A 24822-nucleotide genomic window follows, 5' to 3' on the forward strand; every position below is an offset into this window, starting at 1 on the left:
CTCTGGTGTTGAATGAGCTAGGCCAGTGATGGCGAACCTTTTGGAGACAGAGTGCCCAAACTAAAACCAAAATCCACTTATTTACCGCGAAGTGCCAACATGGCATTTTTAGCAGTCACTTATTGTTACCTGTTCTTCCACATCTTTCAATTGTATCAGCCCCTGAGGCCACTAATACAGTTGAAAGAAGGGGGACAAATTCAGACTCTCGCTGTAGCTTCTCTTCAGGGTCTCTCTGTAGAGGAAGAATGGTGGGTTCAGCAGGATGACCACCAAAGATAATGCAGTTTTGTCACCTCCCTCTCACTTTTCCCGCAGTTCCAAACAGGCAATGAAATGTCACTTTAAAATAGTGCCAAGAGCAGCATCTCTTAAGTTGCCTTGGACTCTTAAGTTGTGATGGTCTGAGTGCCCACAAAAATGGCTCTGAGTGCCACCTCTGCCATAGGTTCGCCACCACTGAGCTAGGCAGTTCATTCAAGTTCAGTTCAAGTTAAGCAGAAACCATATGACTAAATGTAGGTACACTGTTATTTTGCTTCCATCTTACTATGGTAATGAAACAAACTCAAGGATATGCATCAACTACCCTAAGAAACAGATAGACAATGTGTTTCTTACATAACCCACTGATGAAGATAAGTTTGTGATTATTCACAAAAAAGAAATTTCCGGATCCAGCTAGGTGCAGATTAAAATCACCTTTATTCGATTTTCAGGGCATCCATCAGATAAAATACAGGTGGCATGGTATAATCGTCAACGCGTTTCTAGCACATACAAGTGCTCTTAATCATGACTGAGGAGTGTGGTCGACCTGTTTGTTAAATAACCCGTCGGCCACCCCTCCCCCTTCAGATTCCACCAATCACATGTGATAACAATAAAACATGTCAATCTTTGCAAAACTTAGTACAAAATTCCATTGCAAGGCATTATAGGTGCAAGAATTATACATAATAATCATGTTTGTTATAAAAATTAAGCTTAAATAATACAGAGGCAATGTTTTACTTTGTGTTCCGTGGTTCCTTTCAGCTGTTACCAAGGTTATCTGCGGTCATGTGACTTGTCACCTGGTACAGCAACCGGTGAACAGCCGGAATACATTCAATAGCAAGACATTCCGTGGTGCCTTGAATTCATAAAGGTAAGTATATATACCGGTGCATCGAGGACCAACCAGCCTGGCATATCTCATGGTCGTTGGGGAACACTTTGTGTTAATAATATTATCCACGAGGTACCATCGGTTGGTCGGTCGATCGATGGATACCGATTAGCCCAGTAACTAAATACAAAGAGTAAGACACAAATATTAAAATATTATATTTAAAAAAAAAAAACAATGAGTAAATATAAAACCACATAAGTAGTGACTGTAAACATGCATTAATATGTAAACATTAAACATGTAAACTGTTAACTGTTAACATGTAAACTGTTTACATGTTAACATATGTTAACAAGTAAACATGTAAACATGCATTAAGCAAGTTGTGTGGGATATGCAATGGATTTCTTTCCATCCCTAAAAAATGTGTACGGAAGTGTCCGGTACCCTGCTGGGCACTCGATCCGGGTAACACATCCTTGTACACACTTGTTACTACACACCTAAGAAAAAAAAATTTAAAAAAGGGAGAAAAACCCCCAAAACTGAGTTTTGGCTATTAAACACATAGAAAGGCATAACACAACACTATCTAGCAGATGACACTCAGCACATTCAGTAGTGGTACATAAATTCGTTCTTATAGTTCATCCCTGATGGAAACATTGTTTTGAGCTTAAATTGCCAATAGGCTTCCCTGTTTTTTAACCCCTACGGGACACAGCATCTTTTGGCCTAAAGGACGCAGCCCCATTTTTCAAATCTGGCCTGTGTCACTATAAGTGGTTATAGCGTGGGAACGCTGTGAGATATCCAGGGGATTTTGAGATTGTTTTCTCGTGACACATTGTACTTCAAATTAGTTTAAAAATTTGGATGAAATCTTTTGCGTTTAGTTATGAAAAAAAACAAAATTTGGCAAAAATTTTGAAAAATTCTTTATTTTCAACGTTCTAAATTCTCTACTTTTGATTCAGAAAGTCATAGCACCCAAATAAATTCATAACTTACATTTCCCAAATGTCTGCTTTATGTTGGCATGGTTTTTTAAGATTCCACATATTTTACTAGAATGTTATGAGGCTCAGAATTTGGGTGCCATTTTTCACATTTTTTGTAAAATCGCCAAAACCTGTATTTAGATGGACCTGCTCAACTTCTAATTGACACTGAGAGGCCTAAATAATAGCGAGACTCGTAAATTACCCCATTGTGGAAACTACACCCCTCAACATATGAAAAACCACTTTTAAGAAGTTTGTTAACCCTTTACGTGTTTTATAGGGGCTAAAACAAAATGGAGGTGGAGTCTGCAAATTGTAATATTTTTTCACAATACACTCATTTTGGGTGGAAAATTTTACATTTCTAATGGATAAAATGAAAAAAGGCTCCACAAAGTTTGATACGCAATTTCTCCCGAGTACACCGATACCCTACATGTGGTGGTAACCTGCTGTATGGGCGCACGGCCGGGCATAGAAGGGAAGGAGGCGCCATTCAAATCAGATTTGCTATGTCACATTGTACAGGCTATAATTTTTTTCTTTTTTTTATTGTGCACCTATAGGGGCTTATTTCTTTTGCCACATGAGATGCACTTTTCTAATACATAATTTTGGGGCATCTATAGCTAATTGGTGAGATTTAATTAACTCTTTGTTGGTGGAGGAAATGAAAATCATCAATTTTTAGGAAAATTTTTATGTGTTTTTTTTTTTTGGCCGTTAACCATACCATGAAAATAGTATATTATTTTTATTCTTTGGGTCGCCACGTTTATGAAAATACTTCATTTATATATATTTTTTTATTTTTTCCCATTTTTACTGTATAAAAAGTAATTTGGCAAAATTGTTGTTAATTTTAGCATCACCGTCTTTCATATGCATAACTTTTTTATTTTTCACCTCAAAAATCTGTTTAAGGGCTTATTTTTTGCAAGAATGATAGCTCTTTTTAGTGGTCTTATTTTAGATTGCGTAACTTTTTAAAATCACTTTTTTAGAGCATTTTTAAAGGGCATTAATAAAAAATCATCTTTAGCAGAGAGAGGTTTTTTAGGTTGTTTTTTACGGGGTTCACTTTGCGGATCTAATAACGATTCTGTTTTATTATACAGATTGTTACGGACGCAGGGATACCAAATATGTGGGGGTTTTGTGTATTTTATTCAATTGTACTGAATAAAAACTAATTTGGAGAAAATCTTATTCATTTTAGCATCACCATCTTTTTATATGCATAACTTTTTTATTTTTTGGCAGATAAATCTTGTTAGGGGCTTATTTTTTGCGAGAACAGTTGTTCTTTTTAGTGGGCTTATTTTGGAGTGCATAACATTTTTTAAATCACTTTTTAGAGCATTTTTTATAGGGTATTAATTAAAAATTATCTTTTTTCAGAATGTTTTTTGCGTTTTTTTCCTCCGGCGTTTACCGTGCGGGTCCAGTAACGATTCTGTTTTATTATGCAGATTGTTACGGACGCGGCAATACCAAATATGCGGGGTTTTTTTGTGTTTTTATGTTTTTTATACTTTATTAAGTTTTTTTATGGGAAAGTGACATTTTAGGGGCTTATATTTTTATGTATTAATTTTTTATTTATTATAATGTGTAGTGTTAACTGTTTTTGCATATTTTTACTTATACATACTTGAACTTAAACCAGTGATGCTCTGATCACTGGTTTAAGTTCAATACACTGCTCTACAATACTATTTTATTGTAGAGCAGTGTAAACTGTCTGAGCAAGCTTGCGCATGCTCAGACAGTTTACAGCCAGACCCGGAAGGGGTCTGGCTGCCATGGAGACCGGGCAGCTCCGGGGCACATGCCAGTCCTCGGAGCTGCCCGGAAGAGGATCGGATCCCCCGGTAAGCGGCACGGGGGATCCGATCCACAGCGCTAACACCGTTACACGCCGCGGTCATGTTTGACCGCGGCGTGTAAGGGGTTAACACCCGCGATCGGAGCCGGCTCCGATCGCGGGTGTTAGCGCAGGCTGTCAGCTGTACTAGACAGCTGACAGCCGCTGCTTCTGGTACCGGCTCCGTTCGTGAGCCGGTGCCAGAAGCAGGACGTTATAGAACGTCCCCGTGCGCTAAGCATCTAGCCCCGGGGACGTACTATAACGTCCAGGTGCGCCTAGGGGTTAATAAAGTGCTTATATTGCCCCCTCTTATAGGTAGCCTGATCTTCTCAAATGCATGTGCTCTCAGACTGGCTGTTTTTCCCTCATGTACCATCACAAAGTGTCTAGATATCCCTGACAAATTTTTCCCTGCTGGGTTTTTGATATCTTTTAGATGTTCCAAGAGTCTAGTCTTGAACTTTCTGCTTGTTTGGCCTATATACTGTAAATGGCATTCATCACAATACACAGTATATATTACATTGGTACTGTTGCAATTTAGGAAACTATCTATGGTGAATTTGATGTCACCCGTATTGTTTGTGATTGTTTTTGTATTCCTTACGTAATTACATGTTTCAGAAGGGAAAGTACCACATTTAAAAAATCCAGTTGTGTTCAACCATGTTTTATTTGTATTGTTGGATGACCTTGTTATCAAGGAGGGGGATAGAGTGTTCCCTATGGTTTTATTTCTACGGGATACTATTCCACATCCCCCCCTTCAATATTTGCTCTAAAATCGGATTCTCATTGAGGAGAGGTAAATGTTTCAGAACAATATTTTTAATGGTTTGGAATTGGGGACTATAATTAAGTACCAATGTTGGTTTTTTGTTACTGTCTGTTTTTGATGTTATATTCCTATTACCCGTATTCCGATTTGTGGGCAGCAATGCCTCTCTCGATTTTTTGTCTGTAATACTTTTAGCTCTTTTGAGCATCCAATCTTTGTACCCTCTCTTTTTTAATCTACCTGAAATCTTCCTCACCTCATCTTCATAATCCAGATCTGTACTACAATTACGTCGGGCTCTTGTCATTTCTCCCACGGGGATTGATTTGACTGTATGTTGTGGATGTTGGCTATTGGCCAACAGAATAGTATTACCCGCCGTAGGTTTCCTATAAGTACTTGTTTTAATGATATTCCCCGGTGTGCCTTCCAGGCTCAGATCAAGGAACACCATAGTTTTGGGATCAACACAATGGGTAAATTGTAACCCACATTCGTTGCTGTTCAAGTAATCCACGAAGAGTGGTATGGCAGACACATCCGCTCCCCATATAATGAGGAGGTCGTCGATGTATCTGCCATACCAATCCACGCAGGCAACAAACGGGTTATTAGGACCAAAAATTGCAATTTCCTCCCACCAAGCAAGAACCCCCATACTTACACCCCTGGTCTGCAAAAAGAATTTGGAATCGAACATGAAAAAATTGTGTCTCAACAAAAAATCGCATGTCTCCATTAAGAAAGTGCAAAGGTTGTCATCATATATGCTGTGGTGTATTAAATGGTAATGCAATGCTTTCAAGGCTACATTATGCGGAATTGATGGGTAGAGAGCTACCACATCGCAACTGAGCCATGAGAATTCTTTTTTCCATATTTTGTTATGCATAGCTCCAAGTACCTCCCCGCTATCTTTCAAAAAACCTGGGATTCTTTGTACTAAGGGTTGAAGGTGGTGGTCTAACCATCCACAGAGGTTCTCATTGATGGATCCGATACCCGCCACAATCGGTCTCATGGGTGGGGGATGTATTCCTTTATGCGTCTTCGGGAGACCATGCAGAATTGGAATCGTAGCATTTGTGGGGATGAGACGTTCTATTTGTTTATCTTTAAGAACCCCCAAAGCTACACCTTCCGTGCATAACTCCAACAATTTTGCAGAGAACACTTCAGTAGGATCCCCTCCTAATTCACGGTATGTTATGGTGTCGGACAAAAGGAGGCTCATCTGGTCTATGTAATCACCTTTGTTCATGACCACAACTGAGCCCCCTTTGTCCGACATCCTGATCACCACGTCTTCCCAACCTGAAATCTCTTTAAGAGCCATTCTTTGGCTATATGATAGATTTTGTGGTGTTTTTAACCCTTTATTTTGGATATTCTCATGGAGAGACCTAATATCCCTTTCCACCCGTTCCTGAAAGAGACCCATGGAATCTGTTCTCTCTTTTGTCGGGTAGAAAGACGGGTTTTTGATGTGATATTGTGTCATATTCCCCACTCTTAAATGATCGCTATCCAAGGACTGCAGCAAATTTAAAGTAACCTGGGATTGAAAATCTTTCCCACTAAATTCATTAGGTATGTGTGTCTCATTATCCCTCTCTACTACTGGATCCTTATCATCACAGTTAAAAAAGTATTTTCTTATGGTGAGATCTCTAATAAATTTGTTAACATCTTTTATTGTATTAAATGCATCAAAATCTTGCGTAGGGACAAAATTCATACCTAGGATCAATACTAACCGTTCAATATCTGAGAGTTCTCGATCAGAGAGATTTACTATGTCCATAGACTTTAGCTGTTCTTCTGACTCCGCAGTTTTCTCGTGGGGATGCCCTGTGATTGGTTGCCGTCTGTGCTTTCTCCCCCCACGTCGTTTTTTTGTTGTTGCTGCGGTTTTCTGGCTTTTTTCTTTTTGTAATATGAGGGTTTTTTTCTCCGGCTATTATCCAAGTCCGAATCTGCAGAATCTCCCGAATCCTTTCCAGTGGAAGTGAAACTGACATTCCTGGTCATATTTTCTCTAGACGTAGACCTACGTTTCAAAATTGCTTTTGGCGTATGTGGGGGTCTTTCCCACCTTCCCCATTCATAGACTTGTTTATTATTGTAATCGAATTGGTCTCTTGAAAACTTATTCTTTTTAGTGGAGATGATGGAATCATCCAAAGTACTTGTTGAAGTTGCAGCTCTCTGTAGGACTTCCTCAAACTTCTCTTTGTCCAATGTGTCCACTAAGTTTTTCTTGGTAGTTTCAATTTCTTGTTGTAGCACTTTTAGTTTTATATCTTCTTGTTGTGTTATGAGTTCCATGAGTCTGAGTGAGCACTCTGAGAGAGCATTGTTCCAGTCCTCTACAAATGTCTCAGAGTAAACACAGGTGGGAATCTTTTTTATGCGTAACCCTCTTGGGATCATTTTTCTCTCTCTGTATTTATTTAGAGTTGTATAATCCCACCAAACTCGTGTTTCATTATGTAGCAGCTTTTCCAATTGTTTCCCATCAGCTGTTGGTGAACTTTGTTCATTATTGTCCAGGAATAAGGCTGCAGCCTTCTCATGTCTGTTGGTCATTTTGTGTTAATACACAGTAATCGGAAACTATGCCGTTTTTACACAACAGATATTGGTGTGTATAACCATGGCCAAAATATTAGCCTGTAATCTGTGTAGGATTTCACCCGTTTGTCAATTTAGGATCCTTCCTAAGTGTGCACGGAGTATGGTACCTCGTGGATAATATTATTAACACAAAGTGTTCCCCAACGACCGTGAGATATGCCAGGCTGGTTGGTCCTCGATGCACCGGTATATATACTTACCTTTATGAATTCAAGGTGCCACGGAATGTCTTGCTATTGAATGTATTCCGGCTGTTCACCGGTTGCTGTACCAGGTGACAAGTCACATGACCGCAGATACCAGATCAGCGTGGAGTTCCCTTGGTAACAGCTGAAAGGAACCACGGAACACAAAGAAAAACATTGCCTCTGTATTATTTAAGCTTAATTTTTATAACAAACATGATTATTATGTATAATTCTTGCACCTATAATGCCTTGCAATGGAATTTTGTACTAAGTTTTGCAAAGATTGACATGTTTTATTGTTATCACATGTGATTGGTGGAATCTGAAGGGGGAGGGGTGGCCGACGGGTTATTTAACAAACAGGTCGACCACACTCCTCAGTCATGATTAAGAGCACTTGTATGTGCTAGAAACGCGTTGACGATTATACCATGCCACCTGTATTTTATCTGATGGATGCCCTGAGAATCGAATAAAGGCGATTTTAATCTGCACCTAGCTGGATCCGGAAATTTCTTTTTTGTGGACTACATCGCCCAGCAGCGGGGTGGATCCGTGCTAGCGGACTAAGTTGCCGCATGATCCAGGTGAGCTGGAGGACTTTTTGTATATATAAGTTTGTGATTATCTCTGGTGCTGAATAAGCTAGGCAATTGTTCAGCTCAGTTTAAAGAGAGACAATCTCACTACATGTAGATACACTGTAATTTTGCTTCCATCTCACTTTGCTAAATAGACAAACTCAAGGGTATGCACTCACCGGCCACTTTATTAGGTACACCATGCTAGTAACGGGTTGGACCCCCTTTTGCCTTCAGAACTGCCTCAATTCTTCGTGACATAGATTCAACAAGGTGCTGGAAGCATTTTGGTCCATATTGACATGATGGCATCACACAGTTGCCGCAGATTTGTTGGCTGCACATCCATGATGCGAATCTCCCATTCCACCACATCCCAAAGATGCTCTATTGCAGTGATTTTCAACCAGTGTGCCGTGGCACACTAGTGTGCCGCGACACATGGTGGGGTGTGCCGCGGGGAAAGTTCCCCAAACTATGGTGCCCCCTGTGTTTTGTTTCCCGGCAATGCGCAGCGATGCGCAGTCACGGCTTCTTACAATGTAGGAGACGTGTACAATAACACATGCGCAAGCTTTGAGCCTCGCACGACAAAATGACGTCACTCTCGCATTTGCCCACCGCCAAGGTCACTCTCGCATTAGCCCACCAATAATGCTGACTATTTGAGCTTTTGCCTGAGTATATGAACTGTTGGCAGAACACTCAGCATATGAGCCGGTACTTTTAGTACTCCAGCAGTATACTGCATATAACAATGAGAAATGTAAAATGAGAAATACTATAGTCATGAGGCTGGAGTACTACAAGTACCAGCTCATGTGCTGAGTATATGAGCTGGCACTTGTACTCTGGCCTCATGGCCATAGTACTTCTCATTGTACCCCTTTATTTTGCAGTATATGAGCCACATAATAATCAGCACCATATACTAAAAACTGAGAACTGTTGAGGAAGAGCTCTGTGTGTTTCTTTCCACCATTCCTGCCAGGATATCCCTTTTGTGTTTATCGAAACAGGCCCAGGTTTCACACTGAGTGAGTAAAATAAATTTAGAATCTATATTATTAACTATATGTATAATATGACTGCTTTAGTGTCATTTTGTGCTATTTTGGTTGGTGGTGTGCCCCAGAATTTTCTAAGTATAAAAAGTGTGCCGCGGCTCAAAAAAGGTTGAAAATCACTGCTCTATTGGATTGAGATCTGGTAACTGTGGAGGCCATTTGAGCACAGTGAACTCACTGTCATGTTCAAGAAACCAGTCTGAGATGATTCCAGCTTTATGACATGGCGCATTATCCTGCTGAAAGTAGCCATCAGATGTTGGGTACATTGTGGTCATAAAGGGATGGACATGGTCAGCAACAATACTCAGGTAGGCTGTGGCGTTGCAACGATGCTCAATTGGTACCAAGGGGCCCAAAGAGTGCCAAGAAAATATTCCCCACACCATGACACCACCACCACCAGCCTGAACCGTTGATACAAGGCAGGATGGATCCATGCTTTCATGGTGTTGACGCCAAATTCTGACCCTACCATCCGAATGTCGCAGCAGAAATCGAGACTCATCAGACCAGGCAACATTTTTCCAATCTTCTACTGTCCAATTTCGATGAGCTTGTGCAAATTGTAGCCTCAGTTTCCTGTTCTTAGCTGAAAGGAGTGGCACCCGGTATGGTCTTCTGCTGCTGTAGCCCATCTGCCTCAAAGTTCGACGTACTGTGCGTTCAGAGATGCTCTTCTGCCTACCTTGGTTGTAACGGGTGGCGATTTGAGTCACTGTTGCCTTTCTATCAGCTCAAACCAGTCTGCCCATTCTCCTCTGGCATCAACAAGGCATTTCTGCCCACAGAACTGCCGCTCACTGGATGTTTTTTCTTTTTCGGACCATTCTCTGTAAACCCTAGAGATGGTTGTGCATGAAAATCCCAGTAGATCAGCAGTTTCTGAAATACTTAGACCAGCCCTTCTGGCACCAACAACCATGCCACGTTCAAAGGCACTCACCTTTCTCCCCCATACTGATGCTCGGTTTGAACTGAAGGAGATTGTCTTGACCATGTCTACATGCTTAATTGCACTGAGTTGCCACCATGTGATTGGCTGATTAGAAATTAAGTGTTAACGAGCAGTTGGACAGGTGTACCTAATAAAGTGGCCGGTGAGTGTATAACAGACAGATGGACAATGTTTCATTGCATAGCACGCTAATGGAGCCAAGTTCGTGATTATCTCTGGTGTTGAATGAGCTAGGCAGTTGTTCAGTTCGAGTTAAGTAGACACCATCAAACCACATGTAGATACACTGTTATTGTGCTTCCATCTCACTTTGCTAAAGAAACAAACTCAAGGGTACGCATGCACTTCTATAAGAGACAGATGAACAATGCTTTCATTGCATAGCACGCCAGTGGAGCTAAGTTCGTGATTATCTCTGGTGCTGAATAATCTAGGCAGTTGTTCAGTTCAAGTTAAGACCATCTGACTACACTATAATTTCTTCCATCTCACTTTGCTTACGAGACAAACTGAAGCGTACTTATGCACTGCTATTAGAGCTAGATTTACAATGCTTTTTTTTCTGTAGTGTGATACTGAAGCTAAGTTTGTGATTATCTATGGAGCTGAATGAGCTTGGCAGTTATTCATCTCAGAGAGACCATCTGAATACATGTAGATATACTGTAATTACGCTTCCATCTCACTTTGCTAAAGAGACAAACCCAAGGGTATGCATGTACCTCTATAAGAGACAGATGAACAATGCTTTCATTGCACAGCACGCCAATAGAGCCAAGTTTGTGATTATCTACGGTGCTGACTGAGCTAGGCAGTTATTCAGCTCAGTTTTATACCATCTGACATCTAGATATGCAGTTGTTCAGTTCAAGTTAAGTAGAGACCATCTGACTTCATGCAAATACACTCTAATTTATATTCATGCACTTTCATAAGAGACAGATGTGCATTGCGTTCTTTACATAGCACACTGATGAAGCTATGTTTGTGACTAGCTGTGTTTCTGAATGAGCTATGTAGTTGTTTGCCCCCTCATATATGCACAAGATACACAGACACAGATTGCACAGACATATACACACAGGTTACACAAACACACAGGCTAAAGAGACAAACTCTAGGCTACACATGCACTTCTATAAGAGACAGATGGACAATGCTTTCATTGCATAGCATGCTAATGGAGCGAAGTTTGTGATTATCTCTGGTACTGTATAAACTAGCCAGTTGTTCAGTTCAAGTTAAGCAGAGACCATTGACTACATGTAGATACACTGTTATTTTGCTTCCATCTTACTATGGTAATGAAACAAACTCATGCAATACCCTAAAAGACAGATGTACAATGCGTTCCTTACATAGCCCGCTGGTGGAGATAAGTTTGTTATTGTCTCTGGTGCTGAATAAGCTAGGCAGTTGTTCAGCTCAGTTTAAAGAGAGAAAATCTCACTACATGTAGATATGCTGTAATTTTGCTTCCATCTCACTTTGCTAAAGAGACAAACTCAAGGGTATGCATTCACTTCTATAAGGGACAGATGGACATTGCTTTTATTGCATAGCACACTAATAGAGATAAGTTTGTGATGATCTCTGGTGCTGAATGAGCTAGACAGTTGTTCAGTTTAAGTTAGGTAGACACAATCTGACTACATGTAGATACACTGTAATTTCACTTTGCTAAAGAGACAAACTCAAGGGTACACATGTACTACTATCAGAGACAGCCGAACAATGCTTTCCTTGCATAGTGAGCTAATGGAGTTAAGTTTGTGATTACCACTGGTGCTGAAAGAGCTAGGCAGTTGTTCAGCTCAGTTTTAAGAAAGACCATCTGACTACATGTAGATATGCTGTAATTTTGCTTCCATCTCACTTTGCTCAAGAAACCAACTCAAGGGTACGCATGCACTTCTATAAGCAATGGATGGACAATGCTTTCATTGCATAGTACGCTAATGGAGCTAAGTTTGGTGCTGAATGAGCTAGGCAGTTGTTTTGTTCAAGTTATGTAGAGATCATCTGACTTCATGTAAATACACTGTAATTTATATGCATGCACTATTATAATTGACAGATGGTTATTGCGTTCCTTGCATAGTACACAATGGGGCACATTTACTTACCCGGTCCAGTCGCGATCCAGCGGCGGGTCCTCCGACGCTGATTCGGGTTCTGCCGGTATTCACTAAGGTCCGTGCGCCGATATTCACCAGGTGTCGCTGCGCCGATGTCCGCCGGAGTTCACCTGCTTTTTTCTGGTGTATGTGAGTGCTTGATCTTGCGACACAAATGGCTTTTTAAATTCCGCGTTTTTTCCGAATCCTTCGGGTTGTCCGGTGGCCAAGCCCCCCCGATTTCTGTAGCGTGAAAATGGGCACGATTGCGCCAGAAATCGATCGCGTGCACCACAATCATGTGAAATACACCGCAAAGCGGAAATATTCGGGAAAAACCCAACGGATTCGCGGCTGCGGACCCTTAGTAAATGTGCCCCATTGAGCGAAACAGTTGTTCAGCTCAGTTTTAAGAGAGACCTGTAGATGCACTGTAGTTTCGCTAGCATTTCACTTTCCTAAAGAGACAAACTCAAGGGTATGCATGCATTGCTATTAAAGATAGATGGACAATGCTTTCATTGCATGGCACGCTGATGGAGCTAACTTACACATGCACACAGGTTACATACACTAACCTTCATGGCAGTTAGCAACACCTGTGGGGACTTCCTGCTCCTTGCTTGTAGGTTTCTCTCTCCCCTCTGACAGCAGCAGGAAATGTGGGAGAGGGGAGAAATGTATGAAGCTGCCGTACTTTTATATCAAACACACAGATAAGAGTAACCCCGTTCCCCTGCAGTTCCTGTGCTATGTGGGTGTGTGTGCGGCCCAGGGCCATTGGCAGGAACAGATTATTGTTGGAGCTATTAGCGTTCCAACCCGGGAGCCCCCCTGATATAATCCAGATCGTGGTGCCACATGCTGGCGTTTAAAGGGCTGCAGTTATAATCTAGCTCATACCCTCTTCCCGGTCCGACCACGGCTCTGTCCTCACAGTCTTTAAATTTGGGGCCAAAATCTCTTCCCTATAGTAGTGGAAATTACATGAAGCTTTATTGGTGGACCCCAATGTCTGTACACAAATTGAAGCAGAGCTTACTTCATATTTCACTTCTACAGCCAACACTAATTATCCAGTGGGTACTCACTGGCTAGGCCACAAGCAATTTATAACCAACACTATACGAAAATTAGCGAAAAAGCAGAAAAGAGAACACACACATCTACAAAATGTAAAAAATTTACTGGAGGCCCAACTTCACCGCTTAGAACTGGTAAATCATCTAAACCCCACTCTATATCTCACCAAACGTATCTATGACACTAAACTTCATCTCAAGGCTCTTCTTACCACAAGAACCATCAACACAAGCTAACCGCTCTAGTATAGCAAACTATCAAAAAAAAGTTTTTTTTGGGCCATTTGATTTCTGTATAGTGAGACCCATTATTACTATACTGGTACTGGGGAAGGGATACCTAGTTTCATCATCAGCGGCAGACATATCAATAAATACAAATCCACTGTATTCACTCACATTGGGGAGCGCCTGTGATCAATATTTTTCTCAAACTTTCAAACTCAATCAACCTCCCTTCATCGGCAGCAGAAATCCTTACAACCTCAATTACCAATGAAGAAATCACAGAGAAATTGAAAGCCGTCAAATTAGGAAAGTCCAAAGTCTTGACGGCCAAGGTTATACCTAAGACAAATAAAGATCCCCTATACCCTAGTAATTACAGACCGATTTCCCTACTAAATTTGGAATTGAAACTATTTACATCTATATTAGCATCCATCATTGTTACATAAAGACCAAGTTGGTTTTAAAAATGTCTGTCTGAGGGTGCTGTCACACGTCGTGTTTACTGCATGCGTTTAAAAACGCATTGCTACAGCTGAAGGGATATTTCCCTAATTAAACAGCTGTTAACGCTTGCGTTTACAAAACGCATGCGTTAAGATCGCGGTTAACGCACGCGTTAACAATGTGTTAACAACCGAATGCGTTAACCGCGATGTTAACGCATTCGTTAACAATGCGTTAACGCTTGCGGTTTGTAAACGCAAGCGTTAACAGCTGTTTAATTAGGGAAATATCCCTTCAGCTGTAGCAATGCGTTTTTAAACGCATGCAGTAAACGCGACGTGTGACAGCACCCTAAATCAGGGGTCCCCAAACTTTTTACATAGGGGGCTGCTCACGGCCCCTCTCAGACCGGTGGAGGGCCGGACTAAAGTTTAAAAATAAAAAAAATAAGAAATTCCTCTGTACACTGTGCATATCTTATTTTTTAGTAAAAATACAAAGCAGGAACAAATAGAATATTTAAAGTAAAGAGCAAGTACTTACCAGCATCTCAATGGGAAGTATGAGCCTGCTTTTGGTTGATAAGATGGTCAATGTCTGGTTCCATGTTTGTTACTGCTATTCTTAACAAGTGATGCAAGTGTGCATCACTTAGTCTGGATCTATTCGGCGATTTAAGATTTTTCATTCGAGAAAAAGTCTGTTCGCAGACATATGTGCTGCCAAATATGGTCGCCATTTTGAGTGCATGGTTCCGGAGATGAGGATATGTCTCAGAGGGGAGAGATGCATAGAACCTGTGTAAGCTGCTTGACTTGAACACGTCTTTCAGAGAGTCACAATTCTGCAGTTTAGCCAGTTCCATTTGGTAAACTGTATTCACATTTTCAATAACAATAGAAAATGGGTTACGGAAAAGCTGTATGTCCTGTTCATGGAGCTGAAGCTCTTTAAATCTAAATTGGAACTCCTTTTCCAACTTTTCTAGTGAATCCACACATGTTTCTTTTGGGAATTCAATCAGTGGTTTCTCTTCTAACAGCTTGTGAGTTGTGGGGAGATGGCAAAAATTTTCCTCCTTCACTTGCTTGATGAGGAGTTCAATACAAAAGCAGCAATTCTTGTAGAATAGTTAGAAACCCCATGCAAATACTCAATAAACAACAGCTGAAAGGGGTGGAGGGGAATAAATGGTTAAAACTTAACTTTTATTAAGATAATCACATAAACTGAAACCATATAATAACAAAGAAAGGCAAAATACTCATTGGAGTGAACTGCTAAATGGAAGTGTGCAATCTAAGATCATACAACACACATATGGACATCTGGTGGAACAACATGCCATCAATTGCGAATGGTAATCTCCTACCGTGATTCAGATGTCTCATAAAAAAGCAGGGTATGCGGGGTAACAGGAACTGTGCCGTACTGTCCCTTTCAAAAAAGCCCCTTAACTCCTGCCCTGACAAGGGCAGTCCACAGCTGTCCCTGTCCAGAATAGACGCATGCCCCCTGTTAGCGCCACCTTCCCTGACGCGTTTCGTCACCTGGACTCTTCAGAGGGAATTGGTGTATATCAAAAACGCTGTACTCGCCTGGCGTAGTTGAGAAAAAAATGGCATGCAAAAACTGTAGTTACTCCGCTGTATGTTACAGCAGAGCTAGCTCCGCTGTTAGCTAAAGCTGTGGACAGATAGTGTCCTGCTGGTCTCCAGTCCTGGTGGTGGACTAGGAGACACGATGTGCAGGCTGGCTGGCAGTTCGCGCCAGATAGAAGGCACTTCCAACTCTTTAAATCTAAAGCCCCGCCTCCAGAGGTTTCCCATTGGGCGCACCTACTGCGGGAAGCGATCCTATTGGATGTGGTCGGACCGCTGTGTAAACTACAGCAGACCGCAATGTAAACTGCATGGATCGTTCCCGCGTTCGAGTGCGCATGCGCGAATAAGGCAGGGAAGATCATGTGACCACGTCTCCATGGAGACGTTTGTGTGCCCAACCCCATGTGGGCGCGTCTATCACTAAAAGGTATGACAAAGTATCGTAGCAAGTAAAGAACGGGCTAAATAGGAACCGCAATGGACAAAGGATACAAGCGGACAGTATTTAGGGCACAGCATACAGGGCTACCCTAGGATACAGGTAAGTATTAATGAACGGTAGTGTATTCCGTGCAAGCAGAGAAATATCATCAAGCATGTCTGCCAGACCGTGTGCTTAAATGAAATAATGGAGGCGCAGTGTGTCGCAGCATGTGAATAAAAGATCCCTAGGCATATGTAGAATAAATATGCCAGAGGGGCGCGTAATCTGTCGCACTGATGTATTACATTTATTTATTGCGCACGCACAGGGAAATGTACCATATTTGTATGTGCCAGCGTGTGCAGTGCTGGCACACGCCAACTAGCCGCACATTAGTACCTAATGTTGTAATGACACAATACTTCCCTGGTGTTGTGGGTAGTATGGAGGGATATGCGAAATAGGAGGGCCTGTGACCACTATTAAATAAAAGATGTAAAGACAAGTTGGTCATTGAGGCCATTAGGCACGGTGGTATCGAGTTTATAGATCCACTTTGCCTCTCTCTGGAGGATCATTCCAATCTCCACCGCATTCAGGGTATGGGACTCTATCGATTCCCATAAATCGGAGGACTGTAGTGTCCCCTTTGTGGTAAGTCCAGACGTGATTGGAGATAGGTTTATCTCTCTTTTGTGTAATATCCCCCAAATGCTCCCCTACCCGTCTGCGTAATTCTCTGAACGTCTTGCCGACATACTCTAGGCCACATCTACAGGTGACTTTGTAGATTACCCCGGTGCTTTTGCAGTTAATGTAATCTCTTATTTTGTAATTCATACCTGTGACATTGCCTGTAAATGTTTTGCCTGTCTGAATAAATGGACAGGCGATGCAACCTCCATACCTGTAGCTCCCGGTTACTCGTCTGTCCAGCCATGTCCCTTCTGGTTTGAGAGGCGCATAGTGGCTGTTCACCAGGCGGTCTCTAATAGAGGGAGTCTTACGGAAGGTTACTGATGGGGCAGGGCCTACGATGTCTTTAAGATCTTTATCCATCAATAAAATCGGCCAGTGTTTTTCCAGAATCGCACGGCCTCTTTGGAACCATTGTCAAAAGTCACCCTCGTTATGTTATTTGATTCTTTCTCTTTTGGTGGACCGTGTAGTAGTTCTGATCGATTCTTTTTTAGGCTACTCTGATAGGCTTCTCTTAGTATCTCATCTGGGTACCCACGATCAAGGAATCTCTGTCTTAGAACACCTGCTTGTTGTCGGAATTCGTTATTAGAGCTGCAGTTCCGGCGTACTCGTAGGTACTGCCCCTTTGGGATGCCTCTTCGTAACGGAAGTGGATGATGGCTGTCCCACCTTAATAGCGAATTCGTTGCCGTACAGATGAGCCATGTGAAATTGATAAAGGTTATCAGGATGAAAAAGACAGAGCCCTCCTAAGGGTTGGTGAATCCTGTCCTGTTATTCATGGGTTCCATATGGCTCCAAACATGGTTGTTTCTGTTATCACCTCCCACCAGGGGCGGACTGGCCATAAGACCCACCGGGAGAAATCCCGGTGGGCCGATTAGATTAGGGCCGGTCCGGGGCCGGTCTGGCACTAGTGGGGCCGGTGGGAAAATAAAAACACACGAAACTCACCTCTCCGATGCCCCAACGCTGCTCCCCTGCTTGGTCCATTCCGGCCGCGGTGACAACAATGTACGCGCCGGTGTCGCACAGACCATGACGTCGGCAAGCGGCTGATGTCATGGCCTGTGCGACGCCGGCCCGTACGGAGCTGTCACCGCGGCCGGACTGGGACCAAGCAGGGGAGCAGTGTCGGGGCATCGGAGAGGTGAGTTTCATTTGTTTTTATTTTTATGTACTGTGCTGGCTCTGTATAGTAGGGGCTGTATACTGGGGCTATGGGCTGTATACTGGGGCTATGGGCTGTATACTGGGGCTGTGGGCTGTATACTGGGGCTATGGGCTGTATAGCGGGGGCTATGGGCTGTATAGCGGGGGCTATGGGCTGTATCCTGGGGCTGTGGGCTGTATCCTGGGGCTATGGGCTGTATAGCGGGGGCTACGGGCTGTATAGCGGGGGCTATGGGCTGTATACTGGGGCTGTGGGCTGTATACTGGGGCTGTTGGCTGTGTGCTGGGGCTGTGGGCTGTATGCTGGGGCTGTGGGCTGTATGCTGGGGCTGTGGGCTGTATGCTGGGGTTGTATGCTGGGGCTGTATGCTGGGGCTTTGGGCTGTATGCTGGGGCTACGGGCTGTCTGCTGGGGCCATGGGCTGTCTGCTGGGGCTATGGGCTGTCGACTGGAGCTATGGGCTGTCTACTGGGGCTATGGGCTGTCTACTGGGGCTATGGGCTGTCTGGCTGTCTACTGGGGCTATGTGCTGTCTGGCTGTCTACTGGGGCTATGTGCTGTCTGGCTGTCTACAGGGGCTATGGGCTGTCTGGCTGTCTACTGGGGCTATGGGCTGTCTGGCTGTCTACTGGGGCTATGGGCTGTCTGGCTGTCTACTGGGGCTATGGGCTGTCTGGCTGTCTACTGGGGCTATGGGCTGTCCGGCTGTCTACTGGGGCTATGGGCTGTCTGGCTGTCTACTGGGACTATGGGCTGTCTGGCTGTCTACTGGGGCAGATACATATATATATATATATATATATATATATATATATATATATATATATACTAAAGTGGGCTGGATGTATACTGGCATGGCATGCTGACTGTATACTGGGGGGGGGGGTGCTGGCTACTAGTAATAGTAGCTATATTCCTGTACATAGGGGGCAGTGTTATAGTAGTTATATTCTTGTACATAGGAGGCAGTATTATAATAGTTATATTCTTGTACATAGGGGCAGTATTATTTGTAGTTATATTCTTGTACATAGGGGGCAGGATTATAGGAGTTATATTCTTGTACATAGGGGGCAGGATTATAGGAGTTATATTCTTGTACATAGGGGGCAGGATTATAGGAGTTATATTCTTGCACATAGGTGGCAGTATAATAGTAGTTACATTCTTGTGTATAGGGGGCAGTATTATAGCAGTTGTATTCTTGTACATAGGGGGCAGTATTATAGCAGTTGTATTCTTGTACATAGGGGGCAGTATTATAGCAGTAGTATTCTTGTACATAGGGGGCAGTATTATAGCAGTTGTATTCTTGTACATAGGGGGCAGTATTAGAGCAGTTGTATTCTTGTACATAGGGGGCAGTATTAGAACAGTTGTATTCTTGTACATAGGGGGCAGTATTATAGCAGTTATATTCTTGTACATAGGGGGCAGTATTATAGTAGTTATAATTTTGTACATAGGGGGCAGTATTATAGTAGTTATATTCCTGTACATAGGGGGCAATATTATAGTAGTTATAATTTTGTACATAGGGGGCAGTATTATAGTAGTTATATTATTGTACATAGGGGGAAGTATTATAGGAGTTATATTGTTGTACATAGGGGGCAGTATTACAATATATTTTACTTAGGGGCAGTAGTATTACAGTAGTTACATTCTTGTTTATTGGAGAAGGTATTGTAGTATGTTTTAGTATCTATTAACAGTTTGTATGGAGTTTAGTAACTCCACCCACATCACAAGGCCACGCCTACTTGTTTTGACCCCGCCCACAGAATGGGCCAGTTTTACAGTTTTCCAGGGCCACTTTAAATTCCCAGCCCACCCCTGCCTCCCACGATCAACTATTCTGATCTTGTACAAATCCCATTTTCATATTTTCTACCCCCGCTGTGATCCCCCTCCTACCCTATGTTTTCTCTTCTTTTGATTGATACAGTAGCTGCAAACGAATTCCTGTGAATTTCCTCTGAGAAGGGTATGTGTTTTGCCGTGACCTATCCTAAGGCACTATTATGTTTTCTTTCAATAAAATTTTAATGAAACTAAAAGAACCTGGGATTCAAGGGCAGTGTCCCCATTCTAGGAATGAATAACCTAGGGTTAAAGTACCCTAGGGGGGTCTGAAAAGTAGTAAAAATAATTTTAAAATGTTAAAAATAATGAAAAAAAAATTCCAATCACCCCCTTTCCCTAGAACTTATATAAATATAAATAAACAGTAAAAATCATAAAAACATTAGACATCGCCGAAAATGCCCGGTCCATCAAAATATAATAATTTTTTTTCACAGCGTTTAACCCCGTAACAGAAGATAGCGCCCAAAGTTGAATATGGCACTTTTTTGCCATTTTTAAACAATTTTAAAAATTCAATCAAAAGTCATCAAACGGTTGTACCCTCCTAAAAATGGTAGCTTTAAAAACATCAAAGTGAAAAATGACAACACCTACGGCTCTGTACAATAAAGTATGAAAAAGTTATTAGCGCCACGTGACAAGGTCAATATTGAATTAGAGAGAAAATGAAGGTTTATGTGTGTAGCGACCAGAATGTGAATTGGTCACACTGGGGCAGATTTACTTACCCGGTCTATTCGCAATCCAGCGGCGCGTTCTATGCGATGGATTCGGGTCTTCCGGCGATTCACTAAGGCAGTTCCTCCTGCTGTACTGAAGTCCGCCGAGGCCCGCCAGAGTTCAAGATCCTATACTTGGTGAAGGTAAGTGCGTGTCCTACAACATTTTTTTTTTTTTATGCGGCGGTTTTTCTGAATCCCCCGATTTCCGTTGCGTGCATGCCGGCGCCGATGCGCCACAATCTGATCGCGTGTGCCAAAATCCCGGGGCAATTCCGGGAAAATCAGCGCAAAACGGAAAAATTTGCGGAACCGCCGGTAAAGCGCGATTCGGGCCCTTAGTAAATGACCCCCACTGGAAGCTGTTTTCCATGTGTTGGTCTCTTGGAAGACCTGGTACAGGACTCTAATTGCTGGAGTGGAGACAGAAGTGTGATCACTGCTCCAGGCCAAAGCTTCCAGTTTCTAATGGGTCTAACAATGCACCAGGTGTGCAATCCCTTAAAGAAGGGTGTGGTGCAGTCAGAAGGGCTCTCTCTACCTGGAGACACAGAAGCTGGACTGTATGAGAGCCACGCAGCTTTCCTCCACACATCCTTCTCTTCTGATGACACACAGGCCACCAGGGACTGGAACAACTTTTTAACTCAGAACTCACCGCTGAGACTTCAGGACAGTCTCTGGGTTCCATCACTGCAGCTGCCTTCGCCACCCTTTCAGCCACATACTTGCCCTTGGCTTGTGGAGTTACCAATTGTGTGTGCTTTTACTTTTATTATACCTGTAAAGGGACAGGTAGTTTTATCAATTATTATGCTATATAACGGTTACTATCAATAACTTCCTTGTACTGTTTACAATATTCTGTATCTTCTGTTTCTAGGCTCTGTGTTGTACACTATAATTTACCACACTCAGAGTTAATACTAAAAATATTTATTGAGTATACAATATTAAAACACAATGGGGCACATTTACTTAGAATTTCGGGGAATGGTTAGAAAGTGTGTTTCCCGACTTTAATGTGATATGCACACAATTCACTAATTGCGTCACACGCAATGATAAATGTGGCGCATGACTTGCAACACAAATTTATGCATAAAAGGTGCAAAGCGAGGCTAATTGCACAGCTGGTATCTATCATGTCTCAGCGTCCCAAGCACACCGCAGCAGCACCAGATGCTCCCTGTGCCACTGTTATGGAACTCATCCGGCAGCAGTGTCCCCGGGAGTATGACGCTGCAGTCCGCAGAGCACGGGAGATGGAGACGGCGAATCGGCAAGCCCCCCCCCAAAATCTGCGGTCCCAACATCTGCTGCCCCATCTCCTGCTCCGCCCGCTGCTCCTGGGGATCCCATACCACCAGTTGCCAGGGATATGGACACTGGGGGCTCTGGTGCTGAAGACGAGGAGGACCCTGGGCGCCCCAAGAAGGCACGCTTCACAGAACATGAAACAGAAATATTGGTTGAGGAGGTATTGTGAAATTTTATTAACTTATTTATACTGTGTTCCTGTTCTGTCCTACTCTTTACCCACCGCTGGCTATCTGATTCGATTCCCCTGTCAGCTAAACACAACATTTGACAGGGGATCACGGAGCGGATTAATGGCCAAGGCAAAATTTGCACTTTGAATTGTCTTTGAATTTTTTTTGCTCACTTGGATTTTAAATATGGAATATTTGTGGCATTTGTTTAATTTATTTATTTAATTTTTTTTTTACTTTGCAGGAGTTGAATATCGTACCCTCCCAGTCCGCAAGAAGTGGTACGACTGCAGGAGGAGGCTGAGGACCAAACTGGCGAAGCACAAAGAGTCAGCTAGGAGGATGGGTGGTGGCACTGGTGTGGCTATGCAGATGTCGTGGGTGGAGCAGAAGATTAACCAGACCATACGCCCCGATCAAACTGAAGGGATCGGGGATTATGACTTGGTTAATCTTGTTGTCGGTATGTACGTTTTTTTGGTATGTCTCTAATACCAATGTTTGCTTTCACTTTCCATAAATATTTTGCAATCCTTTTCGTAAGCGGCAACTGGGGCGTGGAATAGCCGGACATGAGGCTACACATTGCGGCTACTCCACGCTCCAGTAGCCTCTTTACTCCTCCTAACCTGACATCATCGGCACGTAGCTCCTCGTAGCTGCACGCCCTCGTCCGAGAAGCCGGAGTACTGCGCATACTCAGTAGCTCTGGCTTCCTTCCTGATATTGCACAGCCGCGTGTCTGCGCTCTGCATAGTCTACCTATGCAGAGCGCAGGAATCATCATATCTGAAGGTTCGTGGCATGGGACAGGTAAGTCTGCTATGCTCACCAACTAATACCAACAACGATACCACTGCCACCGATTTTAAAAATAGGATGAAAAAATTGACATGGTTTCCCCCCTATTTTTAAAATCAGCCAGATACAAAAAAACAGCATCAGCCTGCCATTGCTGAGTTGGAATAGCCCATTGTTAGGGGGCTATTCCAGCGCAACAATAACAGCCTGCAGCCACCCCAGGACCTGACCATCTTTAGATGGTCAGGTGCTGGTTTGTACCCAGCTCTTCCCGGCACCCCTGGTGGCAGTGGGTACCGGGGTAATTTTATCCGTGTTACTGTAAAATGGCCATATTTTTGGGGGCTAAATTTACAGTACGTACAGGCCTTAGTAATGAGCACTGTCAACTAAAAAGCACCATTACTATGGCTAATTATATAGAATGACACAAACACATCATTGTAAAAATAGATTTTATTGAAAGAAAAACATAGACACACCCTCTTTAGCCATTGTAATCAATATTTTTTTACAGGTCCTCATCGGAGTCCACCGTATCCGAAGTAGTCCACAACAGGCCCGGTTCTGGAAGACATAAAAAAACAACACACACAGCCTAGAGGGTTGAGGAACATATATGCCTAATCATATAAAATACATTCCCGGCAGTGTAATCGTTGATAGTATAAGTTGGTGACCATAGCTAGGGTTAAATTATAATTACTGTGCATATAGGATACATTGCTGGCAGTGGGAATCGTTGTTGGTATTAGTTGGTGAGCATAGCAGACTCACCTATCCTGTGCCACAAACCTTCAGATAACGATTCCTGCGCTCTGAATAGGTAGACTATGCAGAGCGCAGGCACGCGGCAGCTCGGACGAGGGCGCGCAGCTATGAGGAGCTGCGCGCCGATAATGTCAGGTTAGGAGGAGTAAAGAGACTCCTGGGGCGTGGAGTAGCCGCGACGTGTAGCCTCATGTATGGCTACTCTACGCCCCAGTAGCCGCTTAACAAAATTTACATAATAGGGCCATAAAGATTTAGAAAAGATAGCGGGGTTGTGAGGATTAGCTCTAAAAAGTGCTTTCCTCACATACTATACATCCATCTACCACCCGTTATACCTTTCTAGGTAGATTTGTGATGGTAGCTTACATTTAAGTGTGCCTATAAAATCTTTTAGCCATTTTTAATTTATTTTTGAAGGTTACAGCACGCTATAGTTCTTGAAATTGAATTTTCTTTTTTTGTTTTATCAACAGGGAAGGCTGCTCCACCCGCGGCACCACAGGCTGCAACACCAACAGCACAAGAGGCAACACCCGAACCTCCATGTGCTTCGCCAGCCACTCCTCCTGCAGCCATATCACTTTGTGGGTCCTGTGGGGGTGAGGCTCCTGAAGCTGTGCCTGCTGAAGACTTTTGCCATTTTTTCTAATTATAAGGAGAAAAGTCTTGCAGCGATGGGCCAAATTCAGCAGGCACTCCAGAGGCATGATCGGACGGTAGAGGAGGGGTTCCAGATTATTATTGGAGATCTAAGAGGTCTTAACAATACTCTGGGACTCCTCATCCACCAAGGAACTGTGTCTCAGGGGGGGAGTGTGAGTGTCCCTCCAGTCTCCCTACCCCAGGTCCCCACTGGTGGGGATCCAATGACACAGGCCAGCCCTGCCCCCGAATCCCTGAATCGACTTCCAGCTGGTCAGGATTTATGGTGCAGTTCTGCACCATCACTAGCAGGTGCACTGGATCCCTCTACAGTGGCCCTGGACCCTTCCCCTGAAGTCACGTTCCTACTTTCGATCAAGGAGGAACTTAGATCCTCGGCTTCTAACCCACCGGGCCCATCTGGGAGTTCTGTGGTGACGCGGCGGCAGGCAAAAAGGGGGAAGGGGCCTGTCCGTCGTTCATCACGTTCTTCCAAACCTTAATTCCCCCCCCCCTTTTTTTCTTTTGTTTTGTGTGTGTTTTTTTTGT

At 43.1% G+C, this 24822-nt stretch overlaps 1 long non-coding RNA gene across 1 annotated transcript in view; it reads left to right on the forward strand.

Moving 5' to 3' along the window:
• LOC140066426 (uncharacterized) overlaps nt 1-24389 on the forward strand; it is a 37651-nt gene extending 13262 nt beyond the window's left edge. The window contains exons 2-3 of the long non-coding RNA XR_011848275.1: nt 22301-22519; nt 24105-24389. This is a non-coding gene — a long non-coding RNA (uncharacterized lncRNA). The remainder of the gene's footprint in view (nt 1-22300; nt 22520-24104) is intronic.
• Nucleotides 24390-24822: the final 433 nt, after the last annotated feature.

The sequence above is a fragment of the Engystomops pustulosus genome, chromosome 1 (genome assembly GCF_040894005.1).
Source record: "Engystomops pustulosus chromosome 1, aEngPut4.maternal, whole genome shotgun sequence".
Taxonomy (NCBI): domain Eukaryota; kingdom Metazoa; phylum Chordata; class Amphibia; order Anura; family Leptodactylidae; genus Engystomops; species Engystomops pustulosus.